Consider the following 22,191-nt stretch of genomic DNA (forward strand, 5'->3'; position numbering starts at 1 on the left):
ATTCCGGAACTCCTCGTGATGTCCGGGATCTCATCCGGGACTCCGAACAACTTTCGGGTTACCGCATACTAATATCTCTATAACCCTAGCGTCACTGAACCTTAAGTGTGTAGACCCTACGGGTTCGGGAGACATGCAGACATGACCGAGATGACTCTCCGATCAATAACCAACAGCGGGATCTGGATACCCATGTTGGCTCCCACATGTTCCACGATGATCTCATCGGATGAACCACGATGTCAAGGACTTAATCAATCCCGTATACAATTCCCTTTGTCTAGCGGTACGATACTTGCCCGAGATTCGATCGTCGGTATCCCGATACCTTGTTCAATCTCATTACCGGCAAGTCTCTTTACTCGTTCCGTAACACATCATCCCTTGATCAACTCATTGATCACATTGTGCACATTATGATGATGTCCTACCGAGTGGGCCCAGAGATACCTCTCCGTCACACGGAGTGACAAATCCCAGTCTCGATTCGTGCCAACCCAACAGACACTTTCGGAGATACCTGTAATGTACCTTTATAGCCACCCAGTTACGTTGTGACGTTTGGCACACCCAAAGCATTCCTACGGTATCCGGGAGTTGCACAATCTCATGGTCTAAGGAAATGATACTTGACATTAGAAAAGCTTTAGCATACGAACTACACGATCTAGTGCTATGCTTAGGATTGGGTCTTGTCCATCACATCATTCTCCTAATGATGTGATCCCATTATCAAAGACATCCAATGTCCATGGTCAGGAAACCGTAACCATCTATTGATCAACGAGCTAGTCAACTAGAGGCTTACTAGGGACATGGTGTTGTCTATGTATCCACACATGTATTTGAGTTTCCTATCAATACAATTCTAGCATGGATAATAAACGATTATCATGAACAAGGAAATATAATAATAACTAATTTATTATTGCCTCTAGGGCATATTTCCAACAGTCTCCCACTTGTACTAGAGTCAATAATCTAGTTCACATCGCCATGTGATTAACACTCACAGGTCACATCGCCATGTGACCAACATCCAAAGAGTTAACTAGAGTCAATATTCTAGTTCACATCACTATGTGATTAACACTCAATGTGTTCTGGGTTTGATCATGTTGCTTGTGAGAGAGGTTTTAGTCAACGGGTCTGCAACATTCAGATCCGTATGTACTTCGCAAATTTCTATGTCATCTCCTAGATGCAGCTACCACGTTCTATTTGGAGCTATTCCAAATAACTGTTCTACTATACGAATCCAGTTTACTACTCAGAATAATCTGGATTAGTGTCAAAGTTTGCATCGGCGTAACCCTTTACGACGAACTCTTTTACCACCTCCATAATCGAGAAAATTCCTTAGTCCACTAGTTACTAAGGATAACTTTGACCGTTGTCCTGTGATCCATTCTTGGATCACTCTTGTACCCCTTGACTGACTCATGGCAAGGCACACTTCAGGTGCGGTACACAGCATAGCATACTGTAGAGCCTACGTCTTAAGCATAGGGGACGACCTTCGTCCTTTCTCTCTATTCTGCCATGGTCGAGCTTTAAGTCTTAACTTCATACCTTACAACTCAGGCAAGAACTCCTTCTTTGACTGATCCATCTTGAACACCTTCAAGATCATGTCAAGGTATGTGCTCATTTGAAAGTACTATTAAGCGTTTTGATCTATCCTTATAGATCTTGATGCTCAATGTTCAAGTAGCTTAATCCAGGCTTTCCATTGAAAAACACTTTCCAAATAACCCTATCTGCTTTCCAGAAATTCTACGTCATTTCTGATCAACAATATGTCAACAACATATACTCATCAGAAATTCTATAGTGCTCCCACTCACTTCTTTGGAAATACAAGTTTCTCATAAACTTTGTATACACCCAAAATCTTTGATCATCATCAAAGCATACATTCCAACTCCGAGATGCTTACTCCAGTCCTTAGAAGGATTGCTGGAGCTTTGCATACTTATTAGCATCTTTCAGGATTGACAAAACCTTCCGGTTGTATCACATACAACCTTTCCTCAAGAAAATCGTCGAGGAAACAATGTTTTGACATCCTATCTGCAAGATTTCATAAATAATGCAGTAATCGCTAATATAATTCCAACAGACTCTTAGCATCGCTACGAGTGAGAAAGTCTCATCGTAGTCAACTCCTTGAACTTGTCGGAAAACATCTTAACGACAAGTCGAGCTTTCTTAATGGTGATACTTACCATCATTGTCCGTCTTCCTTTTAAAATCCATCTGTACTCAACAGCCTTACGACCATCGAGCCATTCTGCCAAAGTCTACACTTTGTTTTCATACATGGATCCTCTCTCGGATTTTATGGCCTCGAGCCATTTATCGGAATCCAGGCCCACCATCGCTTCTCCATAGCTCGTAGGTTCATTATTGTCTAGCAACATGACTTCCATGACAGGATTACGTACCACTCTGAAGTAGTACACATCCTTGTCATCCCACGAGGTTTTGTAGTGACTTGATCTGAAGTTTCATGATCACTTATCATAAGCTTCCACTTCAATTGGTGTAGGTGCCACAGAAACAACTTCCTGTGCCCTGCCACACACTAGTTGAAGAGACGGTTCAATAACCTCATCAAGTCTCCACCATCCTCCCACTCAATTCTTTCGAGAGAAACTTTTCCTTGTGAAAGGACCCGATTCTAGAAACAATCCCTTATTGCTTTCGGATCTGAGACAGGAGGTATACCCAACTGTTTTGGGTGTCCTATGAAGATGCATTTATCCGCTTTGGGTTCGAGCTTATCAGCCTGAAACTTTTTCACATAAGCATCACAGCCCCGAACTTTTAAGAAATGACAGCTTAGGTTTCTCTAAACCATAGTTCATACGGTGTCATCTCATCGGAATTATGTGGTGCCCTATTTAAAATGAATGTGGTTGTCTCTAATGCCTAACCCATAAATTATTGTGGTAATTCGATAAGAGACATCATGGTATGCATCATATCCAATAGGGTGCATTTATGATGTTCGGACACACTATCACACTATGGTGTTCCAGGCTGTATTAGTTGTGAAACAATTTCCACAATGTCTTAATTCTGTGCCAAACTCGTAATTCAGATATTCATCTCTATGATCATATCATAGATCTTTTATCCTCTTGTCACGACGATCTTTCAACTTCACCCTGAAATTACTTGAACCTTTCAATAATTCAGACTCGTGATTCATCAAGTAAATGTACTCAACATCTACTCAAATCACCTGTGAAGTAAGAACATAACGATATCCACTACACGCCTCAGCACTCATTGGACTGCACACATCAAAATGTATTACTTCCAACAAGTTGCTTTCTAGTTCCATTTTACTGAAAACGAGGCTTTCAGTCATCTTGCCCATGTGGTATGATTTGCATGTCTCAAGTGATTCAAAATCAAGTGAGTCCAAACGGTCCATTTGCATGGAGTTTCTTCATGCATACACACCAATAGACATGGCTCGCATGTCTCAAACTTTTCAAAAACGAGTGAGCCCAAAGATCCATCAACATGGAGCTTCTTCATGCGTTTTATACCGATATGACTTACGTGGCAGTGCCACAAGTAGGTGGTACTATCATTACTATCTTTTGGCATGAACATGTGTATCACTACGATCGAGATTCAATAAACCATTCATTTTAGGTGTAAGACCATTGAAGGTATTATTCAAATAAACAGAGTAACCATTATTCTCCTTAAAATGAATAACCGTATTGCGATAGACATAATCCAATCATGTCTATGCTCAACGCAAACACCAATCTCGATGGTAGAGGGAGCGTACGATATTTGATCATATCAACATTGGAAACACTTCCAACACATATCGTCAGCTCACCTTTAGCTAGTCTCCGTTTATTCCGTAGCTTTTATTTCGAGTTACTAACACTTAGCAACCGAACCGGTATCTAATACCCTGGCGCTACTAGGAGTACTTGTAACGTACACATTAACATAATGTATATCCAATATACTTCTATCGACCTTGCCAGCCATCTCATCTACCAAGTATCTAGGGTAATTCTGCTCCAGTGGCTGTTCCCTTTATTACAGAAGCACTTAGTCTCGGGTTTGGGTTCAACCTTGGGTTTCTTCACTAGAGCAGCAGCTGAATTGCCGTTTCATGAAGTATCCCTTCTTGCCCTTGCCCTTCTTGAAACTAGTGGTTTCACCAACCATCAACAATTGATGCTCCTTCTTGATTTCTACTTTTGTGGTGTCAAACATTGCGAATATCTCAAGGATCATCATATATGTCCCTGATATATTATAGTTCATCACGAAGCTCTAGCCGCTTGGTGGTAATGACTTCAGAGAACCATCACTATTTCATCTGGAAGATCAACTCCCACTCGATTCAAGCGATTGTTGTACTCAGACAATCTGAGCACAAGCTCAACGATTGAGCTTTTCTCCCTTAGTTTGCAGGCTAAGAAAATCATCGAAGGTCTTATACCTCTTGACGTGGGCACGGGCCTGAAATCCCAATTTCAGCCCTTGAAACATCTCATATGTTTCGCGACGTTTCAAAACGTCTTTGGTGCCTCAATTCTAAACCATTTAGCATTACACACTGAACTATCATGTAGTCATCAAAACGTGTATGTCAGATGTTCACAACATCCACAGACGACGTTCGAGGTTCAGCACACTGAGCGGTGCATTAAGGACATAAGCCTTCTATGAAGCAATGAGGACAATCCTCAGTTTACGGACCTAGTCCGCATAATTGCTACTATCAACTTTCAACTAATTTTTTTTTCTCTAGGAACATATCTAAACAGTAGAACTAAAGCGCGAGCTACGACATAATTTGCAAAATCTTTTTGACTATGTTCAGGATAATTAAGTTCATCTTATGAACTCCCACTCAGATAGACATCCCTCTAGTCATCTAAGTGATTACATGATCCGAGTCAACTAGGCCGTGTCCGATCATCACGTGAGACGGACTAGTCAACATCGGTGAACATCTTCATGTTGATCGTATCTTCTATATGACTCATGCTCGACCTTTCAGTCTTCTGTGTTCCGAGGCCATGTCTATGCACATGATAGGCTCGTCAAGTTAACCCTAAGTGTTTTGCATGTGTAAAACTGTCTTACACCCGTTGTATGTGAACGTAAGGATCTATCACACCCGATCATCACGTGGTGCTTCGAAACGACGAACTTTAGCAACGGTGCATAGTTAGGGGAGAACACATTCTTGAAATTGTAATGAGGGATCATCTTATTTACTACCGTCGTTCTAAGCAAATAAGATGTATAAACATGATAAACATCACATGCAATCAAATAATAGTGACATGATATGGCCAATATCATATAGCTCCTTTGATCTCCATCTTGGGGCTCCATGATCATCTTGTCACCGGCATGACACCATGATCTCCATCATCATGATCTCTATCATCATGTCTTCTTGAAGTTGTCACGTCATCTATTACTTCTACTACTACAGCTAACGGTTAGCAATAAAGTAAAGTAATTACATGACGTTTATGTTGACACGCAGGTCATAAATAAATTAAGACAACTCCTATGGCTCCTGCCGGTTGTCATACTCATCGACATGCAAGTCGTGATTCCTATTACAAGAACATGATCAATCTCATACATCACATATATCATTCGTCACATCCTTTGGCCATATCACATCACATAGCATACCCTGCAAAAACAAGTTAGACATCCTCTAATTGTTGTTTGCATGTTTTACGTGGCTGCTATGGGTTTCTAGCAAGAACGTTTCTTACCTACGCAAAGACCACAACGTGATATGCCAATTGCTATTTACCCTTCATAAGGACCCTTTTCATCGAATCCGATCCGACTAAAGCGGGAGAGACAGACACCCGCCAGCCACCTTATGCAACTAGTGCATGTTTGTCGGTGGAACCAGTCTCACGTAAGAGTACGTGTAAGGTCGGTCCGGGCCGCTTCATCCCACGATGCCGCCGAATCAAGATAAGACTAGTAACGGCAAGCATATTGAACAAAATCAACGCCCACAACTATTTTGTGTTCTACTCGTGCATAGAAACTACGCATAGACCTTGCTCATGATGCCACTGTTGGGGAATGTAGCAGAAATTCAAAATTTTCCTACGTGTCACCAAGATCTATCTATGGAGAGATCTAGCAATGAGGGAGGAGTGGATCTACATACCCTTGTAGATCGCGCGCGGAAGCGTTCAAGAGAACGGGGTTGATGGAGTCGTACTCGTCGTGATCCAAATCACCGATGATCCTAGCGCCGAACGGACGGCACCTCCGCGTTCAACACACGTACGGAGCAGCGACGTCTCCTCCTTCTTGATCCAGCAAGGGGGAAGGAGAGGTTGATGGAGATCCAACAGCACGACCGCGTGGTGGTGGAAGTAGCGGGATTCCAACAGGGCTTCGCTAAGCGCTTCGGGAGGAGGGAGATGTGTCACGGGAGGGAGAGGGAGGCGCCAGGCCTTAGGTATGGTTGCCCTCCCTTCCCCCCACTATATATAGGGCCAAGGGAGAGGGGGAGGGTGCAGCCTTGCCCCTTCCTCCAAGGAAGGGTGCGACCAAGGGGGGGAGGAGTCCATCCTCCCCAAGGCACCTCGGAGGTGCCTTCCCCCTTTAGGACTCTCCCCTTTTCCCCTTCTCTTGGCGCATGGGCCTCTTGGGGCTGGTGCCCTTGGCCCATGTAGGCCAAGGCGCACCCCCTACAGCCCATGTGGCCCCCCGGGGCAGGTGGCCCCACCCGGTGGACCCCCGGGACCCTTTCGGTGGTCCCGGTACAATACCGGTGACCCCGAAACTTGTCCCGATGGCCGAAATAGCACTTCCTATATATAATTCTTTACCTCCGGACCATTCCGGAACTCCTCGTGACGTCCGGGATCTCATCCGAGACTCCTAACAACTTTCGGGTTACCGCATACTAATATCTCTATAACCCTAGCGTCACCGAACCTTAAGTGTGTAGACCCTACGGGTTTGGGAGACATGCAGACATGACCGAGATGACTCTCCGGTCAATAACCAACAGCGGGATCTGGATACCCATGTTGGCTCCCACATGTTCCATGATGATCTCATCGGATGAACCACGATTTCAAGGACTTAATCAATCCCGTATACAATTCCCTTTGTCTAGCGGTACGATACTTGCCCGAGATTCGATCGTCGGTATCCCGATACCTTGTTCAATCTCGTTACCGGCAAGTCTCTTTACTCGTTCCGTAACACATCATCCCATGATCAACTCCTTGATCACATTGTGCACATTATGATGATGTCCTACCGAGTGGGCCCAGAGATACCTCTCCGTCACACGGAGTGACAAATCCCAGTCTCGATTCGTTCCAACCCAACAGACACTTTCGGAGATACCTGTAATGTACCTTTATAGCCACCTAGTTATGTTGTGACGTTTGTCACACCCAAAGCATTCCTATGGTATCCGGGAGTTGCACAATCTCATGGTCTAAGGAAATGATACTTGACATTAGAAAAGCTTTAGCATACGAACTACACGATCTAGTGCTATGCTTAGGATTGGGTCTTGTCCATCACATCATTCTCCTAATGATGTGATCCCGTTATCAACGACATCCAATGTCCATGGTCAGGAAACCGTAACCATCTATTGATCAACGAGCTAGTCAACTAGAGGCTTACTAGGGACATGGTGTTGTCTATGTATCCACACATGTATTTGAGTTTCCTATCAATACAATTCTAGCATGGATAATAAACGATTATCATGAACAAGGAAATATAATAATAACTAATTTATTATTGCCTCTAGGGCATATTTACAACACCTACCCCTCTAACAGAAGCTGTTTAACACCCACAATACTCACCATGCCCTTAACACCTCAGGGCGGGCAGAACTCGTGACCCGGTGCCCAAAACAGAACATCTCTCCAACATCACTAGCAAGAAACAAAACAAAACATCTCAGCCGAAAAAGAATTAAGTTATAAAAGTTTTAGCGTGTAATTTTATATTTGTGCATTTTAAAACCTACAATTTTTTTTTGAAATGCACTTTTGAGTTTAAAATATGCAATTGGGTTGTCTGTATATTATAGAGCATATAGTTGCACATTTCTTACTTATTTTTTGCAATTTGGAATTTATACTTGCAAATTTCTAAACCTTACTACTACATAGACAATTTGTACCTTATTCCTATTTAGTCTCCATTAGTTTCGTTGTCGTATTTAAAATTTGTCCACATTGCATAAATTAAGTCTGGAGGCCTTGAAAAGAATTTTTTAATTGAGGAGCAGAGCTCCTAATTTAATTCACTGCAAGGGATTCTAAATCCCCCCAAACAAAGGAAGAAGATCATATACGACCTGGAGACCCACTTCTACGTGCGACAAGTGGCGAAACTGAATCTCAAAGCAGCAACCCTTCTTCTCATCGTTTTCCTTTGCCAAATCTCAATTTCTGTAGCCCAAACTCTGCAGCCACCGGCATGATATGTCGGACTGCACAGCGACGCTCGCGGCCGATGCGCTCCTTGATGCCATCGTCGCCGGCAACGCTCGCCGCCGATGCACTCCTCGACGCCATCATTGCCGGCGACGCTCGCGGCCGATGCGCTCCTCGACGCCATCGTCGCCAGCAACGCTCGCCGCCGATGCACTCCTCGACGCCATCGTTGCCGGCAACGCTCGCCGCCTATGCGCTCCTGGAAGCCATCCTCGCCGGTAACGCCGACGCTGGTCGACGCCAAGCTCGCCGGCGACGTTCGCCGCCGATGCGCTCCTCGAAGCCATCCTCGCTGTGTGACGGAGACGCTCGTCCATGCCCAGCATGTTCGTCGGCAACCCAGCTCGGGCACTGATACGTCTCCAACATATCTATAATTTTTTATTCTTCCATGCTTTTATATTATCAATCTTGGATGTTTTATATGCATTTATATGATATTTTATATGATTTCTGGGACTAACCTATTAACCTAGAGCCCAGTGCTAGTTTCTGTTTTTTCCTTGTTTTTAAGTATCACAGAAAAGGAAAATCAAAAGGAGTCTAATTGACTTGAAACTTCACGGAGATCAATTTTGGACCAGAAGAAGCCCACAGAGTATCGGAGGTGGGCCAGAAGAGTCCCAAGGCCACCACGAGGGTGGGGGTGCGCCCTACCCCCCTGGGCGCCCCCTGCCTCGTGGCCGCCTCGGGAACTCCCCTGACTTGTCCCCGACTCCAACACCTCTTATATAACCCAAAACTCCCAGAAAGAAACCTAGATCGGGAGTTCCGCCGCCAAAAGCCTCTGTAGCCATCGAAAACCAATCTAGACCCATTCCGGCACCCTGCCGGAGGGGGGAATCCCTCTCCGGTGGCCATCTTCATCATCCCGGCGCTCTTCATGACGAGGATGGAGTAGTTCACCCTCGGGGCTGAGGGTATGTACCAGCAGCTATGTGTTTGATCTCTGTCTCTCTCTCTCTCTCTCGTGTTCTTGAGTTGGCACGATCTTGATGTATCGCGAGCTTTGCTATTATAGTTGGATCTTATGATGTTTCTCCCCCTCTACTCTCTTGTGATGAATTCAGTTTTCCCTTTGAAGTTATTTTATCGGATTGAGTCTTTAAGGATTTGAGAACACTTGATGTATGTCTTGCACGTGCTTATCTATGGTGATAACGGGATATCATGTGATCCACTTGATGTATGTTTTGGTGATCAACTTGCGAGTTCCGTGACCTCGTGAACTTATGCATAGGGGTTGACTCTCCGATAGAAACTTTGGGGCACTCTTTGAAGTTCTTTGTGTTTGTTGAATAGATGAATCTAAGATTGTGTGATGCATATATCGTATAATCATACCCACGGATACTTGAGGTGACATTGGAGTATCTAGGTGACATTAGGGTTTGATACGTCTCCAACATATCTATAATTTTTGATTGCTCCATGCTATTATATTATTTATTTTGGATGTTAATGGGCTTTATTTTACACTTTTATATCATTTTTGGGACTAACTTACTAACCAGAGGCCTAGCTCAAATTGCTGTTTTTTGTGCCTATTTTAGGGTTTCGAAGAAAAGGAATATCAAACGGAGTCCAAATGGAATGAAACCTTCGGGAACGTGATTTTCTCAACGAACGTGATCCAGGAGACTTGGAGTGTGCATCAAGAAACAACGGAGGAAGGCACGAGGCAGGGGGGCGCGCCTACCCCCCTGGGCGTGCCCTCCACCCTCGTGGGCCCTTCGTTGCTCCACCGACGTACTTCTTCCTCCTATATATATCCACGTACCCCCCAAACATCGAGGAGCAGCACGAAAACCTAATTCCACCGCCGCAACCTTCTTTACCCGAGAGATCCCATCTTGGGGCCTTTTCGGGAGCTCCACCGGAGGGGGCATTGATCACGGAGGGCCTCTACATCAACTCCATGGCCTCTCCGGTGATGTGTGAGTAGTTTATTTCAGACCTACGGGTCCATAGTTATTAGCTAGATGGCTTCTTCTCTCTCTTTGGATCTCAATACAAAGTTCTCCTCGATCTTCTTGGAGATCTATTCGATGCAATCTTCTTTTGCGGTGTGTTTGTCGAGATCCGATGAATTGTGGGTTTATGATCCAGATTATCTATGAACAATATTTGATTCTCCTCTGAATTCTTTTATGTATGATTGGTTTATCTTTGCAAGTCTCTTCGAATTATCAGTTTGGTTTGGCCTACTAGATTGATCTTTCTTGCAATGGGAGAAGTGCTTAGCTTTGGGTTCAATCTTGCGGTGCTCGATCCCAGTGACAGAAAGGGAACCGATGTTGGGGAACGTAGTAATTTCAAATATTTTCCTACACACACGCAAGATCATGGTGATGCATAGCAACGAGAGGGGGAGAGTGTGATCTACGTACCCTTGTAGATCGACAACGGAAACGTTAACTTGGTTGATGTAGTCGTACGTCTCCACGGCCCGACCGATCAAGCACCGAAACTACGGCACCTCCGAGTTCTAGCACATGTTCAGCTCAATGACGATCCCCGGACTCCGATCCAGCAAAGTGTCGGGGAAGAGTTCCGTCAGCACGATGGCGTGGTGACGATCTTGATGTACTACCGTCGCAGGGCTTCGCCTAAGCACCACTACAATATTATCGAGGACTATGGTGGAAGGGGGCACCGCACACGGCTAAGAATATGATCACGTGGATCAACTTGTGTGTCTAGGGGTGCCCCTTGCCTCCGTATATAAAGGATCCAAGGGGGGGTGCAGCTGGCCCTAGTAGGAGGCGCGCAGGAGGAGTCCTACTCCTACCGGGAGTAGGACTCCCCTCCCTTTCCTTGTCCAAGTAGGAGAGGGGGAAGGAGAGAAGGAAAAGGGGGGGGGGGCGCCGCCCCTCCCTCCTTGTCCAATTCGGACTAGGGGGAGAGGGGGCGCGCGGCCTTCCCTGGCAGCTCCTCCTCTTCTCCACTTTAGGCCCATGAGGCCCATTAACCCCCCGGGGGGTTCCGGTAACCCCCCGGTGCTCCGGTTTTATCCGAAACTTCCCCGGAACACTTCCGGTGTCCGAATATAGCCGTCCAATATATCAATCTTTATGTCTCGACCATTTCGAGACTCCTCGTCATGTCCGTGATCACATCCAGGACTCCGAACTAACTTCGGTACATCAAAACTCATAAACTCATAATATAACTGTCATCGAAACCTTAAGCGTGCGGACCCTACGGGTTCGAGAACAATGTAGACATGACCGAGACACGTCTCCGGTCAATAACCAATAGCAGAACCTGGATGCTCATATTGGATCCTACATATTCTACGAAGATCTTTACCGGTCAGACCGCATAACAACATACGTTGTTCCCTTTGTCATCGGTATGTTACTTGCCCGAGATTCGATCGTCGGTATCCCATACCTAGTTCAATCTCGTTACCAGCAAGTCTCTTTACTCGTTCCGTAATACATCATCCCGCAACTAACTCATTAGTTGCAATGCTTGCAAGGCTTCAGTGATGTGCATTACCGAGAGGGCCCAGAAATACCTCTCCGACAATCGGAGTGACAAATCCTAATCTCAAAATACGCCAACCCAACATGTACCTTTGGAGACACCTGTAGAGCACCTTTATAATCACCCAGTTACGTTGTGACGTTTGGTAGCACACAAAGTGTTCCTCCGGCAAACGGGAGTTGCATAATCTCATAGTCATAGGAACATGTATAAGTCATGAAGAAAGCAATAGCAACATACTAAACGATCGGGTGCTAAGCTAATGGAATGGGTCATGTCAATCAGATCATTCAACTAATGATGTGATCCCGTTAGTCAAATAACAACTCTTTGTCCATGGTTAGGAAACGTAACCATCTTTGATTAACGAGCTAGTCAAGTAGAGGCATACTAGTGACACTCTGTTTGTCTATGTATTCACACATGTATTATGTTTCCGGTCAATACAATTCTAGCATGAATAATAAACTTTTATCATGATATAAGGAAATAAATAATACCTTTATTATTGCCGATAGGGCATATTTCCTTCAGTCTCCCACTTGCACTAGAGTCAATAATCTAGATTACACAGTAATGATTCTAACACCCATGGAGCCTTGGTGCTGATCATGTTTTGCTCGTGGAAGAGGCTTAGTCAACGGGTCCGCAACATTCAGATCCATATGTATCTTGCAAATCTCTATGTCTTCCACCTGGACTAGATCCCGGATGGAATTGAAGCGTCTCTTGATGTGCTTGGTTCTCTTGTGAAATCTGGATTCCTTCGCCAAGGCAATTGCACCAGTATTGTCACAAAAGATTTTCATTGGACCCGATGCACTAGGTATGACACCTAGATCGGATAGGAACTCCTTCATCCAGACTCCTTCATTTGCTGCTTCCGAAGCAGCTATGTATTCCACTTCACACGTAGATCCCGCCACGACGCTTTGTTTAGAACTGCACCAACTGACAGCTCCACCGTTTAATGTAAACACGTATCCGGTTTGGGATTTAGAATCGTCCGGATCAGTGTCAAAGCTTGCATCAACGTAATCGTTTACGATGAGCTCTTTGTCACCTCCATATACGAGAAACATATCCTTAGTCCTTTTCAGGTACTTCAGGATGTTCTTGACCGCTGTCCAGTGATCCACTCCTGGATTACTTTGGTACCTCCCTGCTAGACTTATAGCAAGGCACACATCAGGTCTGGTACACAGCATTGCATACATGATAGAGCCTATGGCTGAAGCATAGGGAACATCTTTCATTTTCTCTCTATCTTCTGCAGTGGTCGGGCATTGAGTCTGACTCAACTTCACACCTTGTAACACAGGCAAGAACCCTTTCTTTGCTTGATCCATTTTGAACTTCTTGAAAATCTTGTCAAGGTATGTGCTTTGTGAAAGTCCAATTAAACGTCTTGATCTATCTCTATAGATCTTTATGCCTAATATGTAAGCAGCTTCACCGAGGTCTTTCATTGAAAAACTCTTATTCAAGTATCCCTTTATGCTATCCAGAAATTCTATATCATTTCCGATCAGTAATATGTCATCCACATATAATATCAGAAATGCTACAGAGCTCCCACTCACTTTCTTGTAAATACAGGCTTCTCCAAAAGTCTGTATAAAACCAAATGCTTTGATCACACTATCAAAGCGTTTATTCCAACTCTGAGAGGCTTGCACCAGTCCATAAATGGGTCGCTGGAGCTTGCACACTTTGTTAGCTCCCTTTGGATCGACAAAACCTTCCGGTTGCATCATATACAACTCTTCTTCCAGAAATCCATTCAGGAATGTAGTTTTGACATCCATCTGCCAAATTTCATAATCATAAAATGCGGCAATTGCTAACATGATTCGGACAGACTTAAGCATCGCTACGGGTGAGAAGGTCTCATCGTAGTCAACCCCTTGAACTTGCCGAAACCCTTTTGCGACAAGTCGAGCTTTGTAGACAGTAATATTACCGTCGGCGTCAGTCTTCTTCTTGAAGATCCATTTATTCTCAATTGCTTGCCGATCATTGGGCAAGTCAACCAAAGTCCACACTTTGTTCTCATACATGGATCCCATCTCAGATTTCATAGCTTCAAGCCATTTTGCGGAATCTGGGCTCACCATCGCTTCTTCATAGTTCGTAGGTTCATCATGATCTAGTAGCATGACTTCCAGAACTGGATTACCGTACCACTCTGGCGCGGATCTCACTCTGGTTGATCTACGAGGTTCAGTAGTATCTTGTTATGAAGTTTCATGATCATTATCATTAGCTTCCTCACTAATTAGTGTAGGTGTCACAGAAATAGTTTTCTGTGATGCGCTACTTTCCAATAAGGGAGCAGGTACAGTTACCTCGTCAAGTTCTACTTTCCTCCCACTCACTTCTTTTGAGAGAAACTCCTTCTCTAGAAAGTTTCCGAACTTAGCAACAAAAGTCTTGCCTTCGGATCTGTGATAGAAGGTGTATCCAATAGTCTCCTTTGGATATCCTATGAAGACACATTTCTCCGATTTGGGTTCGAGCTTATCAGGTTGAAGCTTTTTCACATAAGCATCGCAGCCCCAAACTTTCAGAAACGACAACTTTGGTTTCTTGCCAAACCATAGTTCATAAGGCGTCGTCTCAACGGATTTTGATGGTGCCCTATTTAACGTGAATGCGGCCGTCTCCAAAGAATAACCCCAAAACGATAGCGGTAAATCAGTAAGAGACATCATAGATCGCACCATATCTAGTAAAGTACGATTACGACGTTCGGACGCACCATTACGCTGTGGTGTTCCGGGTGGCGTGAGTTGCGAAACTATTCCGCATTGTTTCAAATGTACACCAAACTCGTAACTCAAATATTCTCCTCCACGATCAGATCGTAGAAACTTCATTTTCTTGTTACGATGATTTTCAACTTCACTCTGAAATTCTTTGAACTTTTCAAACATTTCAGACTTATGTTTCATTAAGTAGATATACCCATATCTGCTTAAGTCATCTGTGAAGGTGAGAAAATAACGATATCCGCCACGAGCCTCAATATTCATCGGACCATATACATTTGTATGTATGATTGCCAACAAATCTGTTGCTCTCTCCATAGTACCGGAGAACGGCGTTTTAGTCATCTTGCCCATGAGGCACAGTTCGCAAGTACCAAGTGATTCATAATCAAGTGGTTCCAAAAGTCCATCAGTATGGAGTTTCTTCATGCGCTTTACACCGATATGACCTAAACGACAGTGCCACAAATAAGTTGCACTATCATTATCAACTCTGCATCTTTTGGCTTCAACATTATGAATATGTGTGTTACTACTATCGAGATTCAATAAGAATAGACCACTCTTCAAGGGTGCATGACCATAAAAGATATTACTCATATAAATAGAACAACCATTATTCTCTGATTTAAATGAATAACCGTCTCGCATCAAACAAGATCCAAATATAATGTTCATGCTTAACGCTGGCACCAAATAACAATTATTTAGGTCTAATATTAATTCCGAAGGTAGATGTAGAGGTAGCGTGCCGACCGCGATCACATCGACTTTGGAACCGTTTCCCACGCGCATCGTCACATCGTCCTTAGCCAATCTTCGCTTAATTCGTAGTCCCTGTTTCGAGTTGCAAATATTAGCAACAGAACCAGTATCAAATACCCAGGTGCTACTGCGAGCATTAGTAAGGTACACATCAATAACATGTATATCACATATACCTTTGTTCACCTTGCCATCCTTCTTATCCGCCAAATACTTGGGGCAGTTCCGCTTCCAGTGACCAGTCTGCTTGCAGTAGAAGCACTCAGTTTCAGGCTTAGGTCCAGACTTGGGTTTCTTCTCTTGAGCAGCAACTTGCTTGCTGTTCTTCTTGAAGTCCCCCTTCTTCTTCCCTTTGCCCTTTTTCTTGAAACTAGTGGTCTTGTTGACCATCAACACTTGATGCTCCTTTTTGATTTCTACCTCCGCAGCTTTCAGCATTGCGAAGAGCTCGGGAATAGTCTTATTCATCCCTTGCATATTATAGTTCATCACGAAGCTCTTGTAGCTTGGTGGCAGTGATTGGAGAATTCTGTCAATGACACAATCATCTGGAAGATTAACTCCCCTTTGAATCAAGTGATTATTATACCCAGACATTTTGACTATATGCTCACTGACAGAACTGTTCTCCTCCATCTTGCAGCTATAGAACTTGTTGGAGACTTCATATCTCTCAATCCGGGCATTTGCTTGAAATATTAACTTCAACTCCTGGAACATCTCATATGCTCCATGACGTTCAAAATGTCGTTGAAGTCCCGGTTCTAAGCCGTAAAGCATGGCACACTGAACTATCGAGTAGTCATCATCTTTGCTCTGCCAGACGTTCACAACATCTGGTGTTGCTCTAGCAGCAGGCCTGGCATCCAGCGGTACTTCTAGGACGTAATTCTTCTGTGCAGCAATGAGGATAATCCTCAAGTTACGGACCCAGTCCGTGTAATTGCTACCATAATCTTTCAACTTTGCTTTCTCAAGGAACGCATTAAAATTCAACGGAACAACAGCATGGTCCATTTATCTACAATCATACATAAACAAGCAAGATACTATCAGGTACTAAGTTCATGATAAATTTAGGTTCAATTAATCATATTACTTAAAGAACTCCCACTTAGATAGACATCCCTCTAATCCTCTAAGTGATTACGTGATCCAAATCAACTAAACCATGTCCGATCATCACGTGAGATGGAGTAGTTTCATTAGTGAACATCACTATGTTGATCACATCTACTATATGATTCACGCTCGACCTTTCGGTCTCCGTGTTCCGAGGCCATATCTGTATATGCTTGGCTCGTCAAGTATAACATGAGTATTCCGCATGTGCAACTGTTTTGCACCCGTTGTATTTGAACGTAGAGCCTATCACACCCGATCATCACGTGGTGTCTCAGCACGAAGAACTTTCGCAACGGTGCATACTCAGGGAGAACACTTCTTGATAATTTAGTGAGAGATCATCTTATAATGCTACCGTCAATCAAAGCAAGATAAGATGCATAAAAGATAAACATCACATGCAATCAATATAAGTTATATGATATGGCCATCATCATCTTGTGCTTGTGATCTCCATCTCCGAAGCACCGTCGTGATCACCATCGTCACTGGCGCGACACCTTGATCTCCATCGTAGAATCGTTGTCGTCTCGCCAATCTTATGCTTCCACGACTATCGCTACCGCTTAGTGATAAAGTAAAGCATTACAGCGCGATTGCATTGCATACAATAAAGCGACAACCATATGGCTCCTGCCAGTTGCCGATAACTCGGTTACAAAACATGATCATCTCATACAATAAAATTTAGCATCATGTCTTGACCATATCACATCACAACATGCCCTGCAAAAACAAGTTAGACGTCCTCTACTTTGTTGTTGCAAGTTTTACGTGGCTGCTACGGGCTTAAGCAAGAACCAATCTTACCTATGCATCAAAACCACAACGATAGTTTGTCAAGTTGGTGATGTTTTAACCTTCGCAAGGACCGGGCGTAGCCAGACTCGGTTCAACTAAAGTTGGAGAAACTGTCACCCGCAAGCCACCTATGTGCAAAGCACGTCGGGAGAACCGGTCTCGCGTAAGCGTACGCGTAATGTCGGTCCGGGCCGCTTCGTCCAACAATACCGCCGAACCAAATTATGACATGATGGTAAGCAGTATGACTTATATCGCCCACAACTCACTTGTGTTCTACTCGTGCATATAACATCAACATATAAAACCTAGGCTCGGATGCCACTGTTGGGGAACGTAGTAATTTCAAATATTTTCTTACGCACACGCAAGATCATGGTGATGCATAGCAACGAGAGGGGGAGAGTGTGATCTACGTACCCTTGTAGATCGACAACGGAAGCGTTAACTTGGTTGATGTAGTCGTACGTCTCCACGGCCCGACCGATCAAGCACCGAAACTACGGCACCTCCGAGTTCTAGCACACGTGCAGCTCGATGACGATCCCTGGACTCCGATCCAGCAAAGTGTCGGGGAAGAGTTCCGTCAGCACGACGGCATGGTGACGATCTTGATGTACTACCGTCGCAGGGCTTCGCCTAAGCACCGCTACAATATTATCGAGGACTATGGTGGAAGGGGGCACCGCACACGGCTAAGAATATGATCACGTGGATCAACTTGTGTATCTAGGGGTGCCCCTTGCCTCCGTATATAAAGGATCCAAGGGGGGTGTGGCCGGCCCTAGTAGGAGGCGCGCAGGAGGAGTCCTACTCCTACCGGGAGTAGGACTCCCCTCCCTTTCCTTGTCCAAGTAGGAGAGGGGGAAGGAGAGAAGGAAAAGGGGGGGGGGCGCCGCCCCTCCCTCCTTGTCAAATTCGGACTAGGGGGAGAGGGAGCCCGCGGCCTGCCCTGGCAGCTCCTCCTCTTCTCCACTTTAGGCCCATGAGGCCCATTAACCCCCCGGGGGGTTCCGGTAACCCCCCGGTGCTCCGGTTTTATCCGAAACTTCCCTGGAACACTTCCGGTGTCCGAATATAGCCGTCCAATATATCAATCTTTATGTCTCGACCATTTCGAGACTCCTCGTCATGTCCGTGATCACATCCGGGACTCCGAACTAACTTCGGTACATCAAAACTCATAAACTCATAATATAACTGTCATCGAAACCTTAAGCGTGCGGACCCTACGGGCTCGAGAACAATGTAGACATGACCGAGACACGTCTCCGGTCAATAACCAATAGCGGAACCTGGATGCTCATATTGGCTCCTACATATTCTACGAAGATCTTTATCGGTCAGACCGCATAACAACATACGTTGTTCCCTTTGTCATCGGTATGCTACTTGCCCGAGATTCGATCGTCGGTATCCCATACCTAGTTCAATCTCATTACCGGCAAGTCTCTTTACTCGTTCCGTAATACATCATCCCGCAACTAACTCATTAGTTGCAATGCTTGCAAGGCTTCAATGATGTGCATTACCGAGAGGGCCCAGAGATACCTCTACGACAATCGGAGTGACAAATCCTAATCTCAAAATACGCCAACCCAACATGTACCTTTGGAGACACCTGTATAGCACCTTTATAATCACCCAGTTACGTTGTGACGTTTGGTAGCACACAAAGTGTTCCTCCGGCAAACGGGAGTTGCATAATCTCATAGTCATAGGAACATGTATAAGTCATGAAGAAAGCAATAGCAACATACTAAACGATCGGGTGCTAAGCTAATGGAATGGGTCATGTCAATCAGATCATTCAACTAATGATGTGATCCCGTTAATCAAATAACAACTCTTTGTCCATGGTTAGGAAACGTAACCATCTTTGATTAACGAGCTAGTCAAGTAGAGGCATACTAGTGACACTCTGTTTGTCTATGTATTCACACATGTATTATGTTTCCGGTTAATACAATTCTAGCATGAATAATAAACTTTTATCATGATATAAGGAAATAAATAATAACTTTATTATTGCCTCTAGGGCATATTTCCTTCAACCGACACGTATTGTATTGTTAACATCGAGGATAAAAAGATGGGGTTTATATCATATTGCATGAGTTTATCCCTCTACATCATGTCATCTTCCTTAAAGCATTACTCTGTTCTTATGAACTTAATACTCTAGATGCATGCTGGATAGCGGTCGATGTGTGGAGTAATAGTAGTAGATCCAGAAACGTTTTGGTCTACTTGTCTCGGACGTGATGCCTATATACATGATCATACCTAGATATTCTCTTAACTATGCTCAATTCTATCAATTGCTCGACAGTAATTCATTTACCCACCGTAATACTTATGCTCTTGAGAGAAGCCACTAGTGAAACCTATGGCCCCCGGGTCTATCTTCTATCATGTTAATCTTCCAATACTTAGTTATTTCTATTGCCATTTATTTTACTTTGCATCTTTATTTCTCTTTATCATAAAAATACCAAAAATATTATCTTATCATATCTATCAGATCTCAGTCTCGTAAGTGACCGTGAAGGGATTGACAACCCCTTTATTGCGTTGGTTGTGAGGTTCTTATTTGTTTGTGTAGGTGCGTGGGACTTGAGCGTGATCTCCTACTGGATTGATACCTTGGTTCTCAAAACCCGAGGGAAATACTTATGCTACTTTACTGCATCACCCTTTCCCTCTTCAAGAGAAAACCAACGCAGTGCTCAAGAGGTAGCAAGAAGGATTTCTGGCGCCGTTGCTGGGGAGATTCGCGCCAAGTCAAGTCAAGCACAAGTCAAGACATACCAAGTACCCATCACAAACTCTTATCCCTCGCATTACATTATTTGCCATTTTCCTCCCGTTTTCCCCTGCCCCACTTCACCCTTGCCATTTTATTTGCCCTCTTTTCCTCTCTCCCTCTCTTTTCGTTCCCCTTCTCCTTTTCTATTTGCCTTTTTGCCCGTTTCTTGTTTGCTTGTGTGTTGGACTGCTTGCTTGTCACGATGGTTCAAGATAATACTAAATTGTGTGACTTTGCCAATACCAACAACAATGATTTTATTAGCACTCAGATTTCTCCTCTTACCGATGCTAAATCTTGTGAAATTAATGCTACTTTGTTGAATCTTGTCATGAAAGATCCGTTTTCTCGCCTTCCTAGTGAAGATGTCGCTACCCATTTAAACAACTTTGTTGATTTGTGTGATATGCAAAAGAAGAAAGATGTGGATAATGATATTGTTAAACTAAAGCTATTTCCGTTTTTGCTTAGAGATCGTGCTAAAGCTTGGTTTTCGTCTTTGCCTAAAAACAGTATTGATTTATGGAATAAATGCAAAGATGCTTTTATCTCTAAGTATTTTCCTCCCGCTAAGATCATCTCTCTTAGAAACGATATTATGAATTTTAAGCAACTTGATCATGAACATGTTGCACAATCTTGGGAGAGGATGAAATTAATGATACGTAATTTCCCTACACATGGTTTGATTCTAGAAATCTTTTAGATTCGGCCGCGGGAGGCACTTTTATGGAAATCACCTTAGGACAAGCTACCAAACTCCTAGATAATATTATGGTTAATTATTCTCAATGGCACACTGAAAGATCTACTAGTAAAAAAGTGCATGCGATAGAAGAAATTAATGTTTTGAGTGGAAAGATGGATAAACTTATGAAATTGTTTGCTAATAAGAATGCTCCTACTGATCCTAATGATATGCCTTTGTCTACTTTGATTGAGAATAATAATGAATCTATGGATGTGAATTTTGTTGGTAGGAACAATTTTGGTAATAACGCGTATAGAGGTAATTTTAATTCTAGGCCATTTCCTAGTAATTTCTCTAATAATTATGGTAATTCCTACAACAATTCTTATGGAAGTTATAATAAGATGCCCCCTGATTTTGAATCTAATATTAAAGAATTTATTAGTTCACAAAAGAGTTTCAATGCTTTGATTGAAGAAAAATTGCTTAAGATTGATGAGTTGGCTAGGAACATCGATAGAATTTCTCTCGATGTTTATTCTTTGAAACTTAGATCTATTCCACCTAAGCATGATATCAATGAGTCTCTCAAATCCATGATAATTTTAATTGATGAGTGCAAAGAAAGAACCGCTAGGATGCGTGCTAAGAAAGATTGCTTTGTGAAAGCGTGTTCTTCTAGTTTCATGATAATAAAGATGAAGATCTAAAAGTTATTGATGTGTCCCCTGTTAAATATTTGTTTTGCAATATGAATCTTGATAATGATGGGACTTAAGATGAGCCACATTTACCTAGAAGGCGTTCTAAAAATTCGGAGTCTTTAGATCTTGATGCAAAAATTGTTAAAAGTGGGATTGAAGAGATTAAAACTTTAAATTGCAATGAACCCACTATCTTGGATTTCAAGGAATTTAATTATGATAATTGCTCTTTGATAGATTGTATTTCCTTGTTGCAATCCGTGCTAAATTCTCCTCATGCTTATAGTCAAAATAAAGCTTTTACTAAACATATCGTTGATGCTTTCATGCAATCTTATGAAGAAAAACTTGAGTTGGAAGTTTCTATCCCTAGAAAACTTTATGATGAGTGGGAACCTACAATAAAAGTTAAAATTAAAGATCATGAGTGTTATGCTTTGTGTGGTTTGGGTGCTAGTGTTTCCACGATTTCAAAAACTTTGTGTGATTTGCTAGGTTTCCGTGAATTTGATGATTG

Source organism: Triticum dicoccoides, chromosome 2A, assembly GCF_002162155.2.
Source record: "Triticum dicoccoides isolate Atlit2015 ecotype Zavitan chromosome 2A, WEW_v2.0, whole genome shotgun sequence".
Taxonomy (NCBI): domain Eukaryota; kingdom Viridiplantae; phylum Streptophyta; class Magnoliopsida; order Poales; family Poaceae; genus Triticum; species Triticum dicoccoides.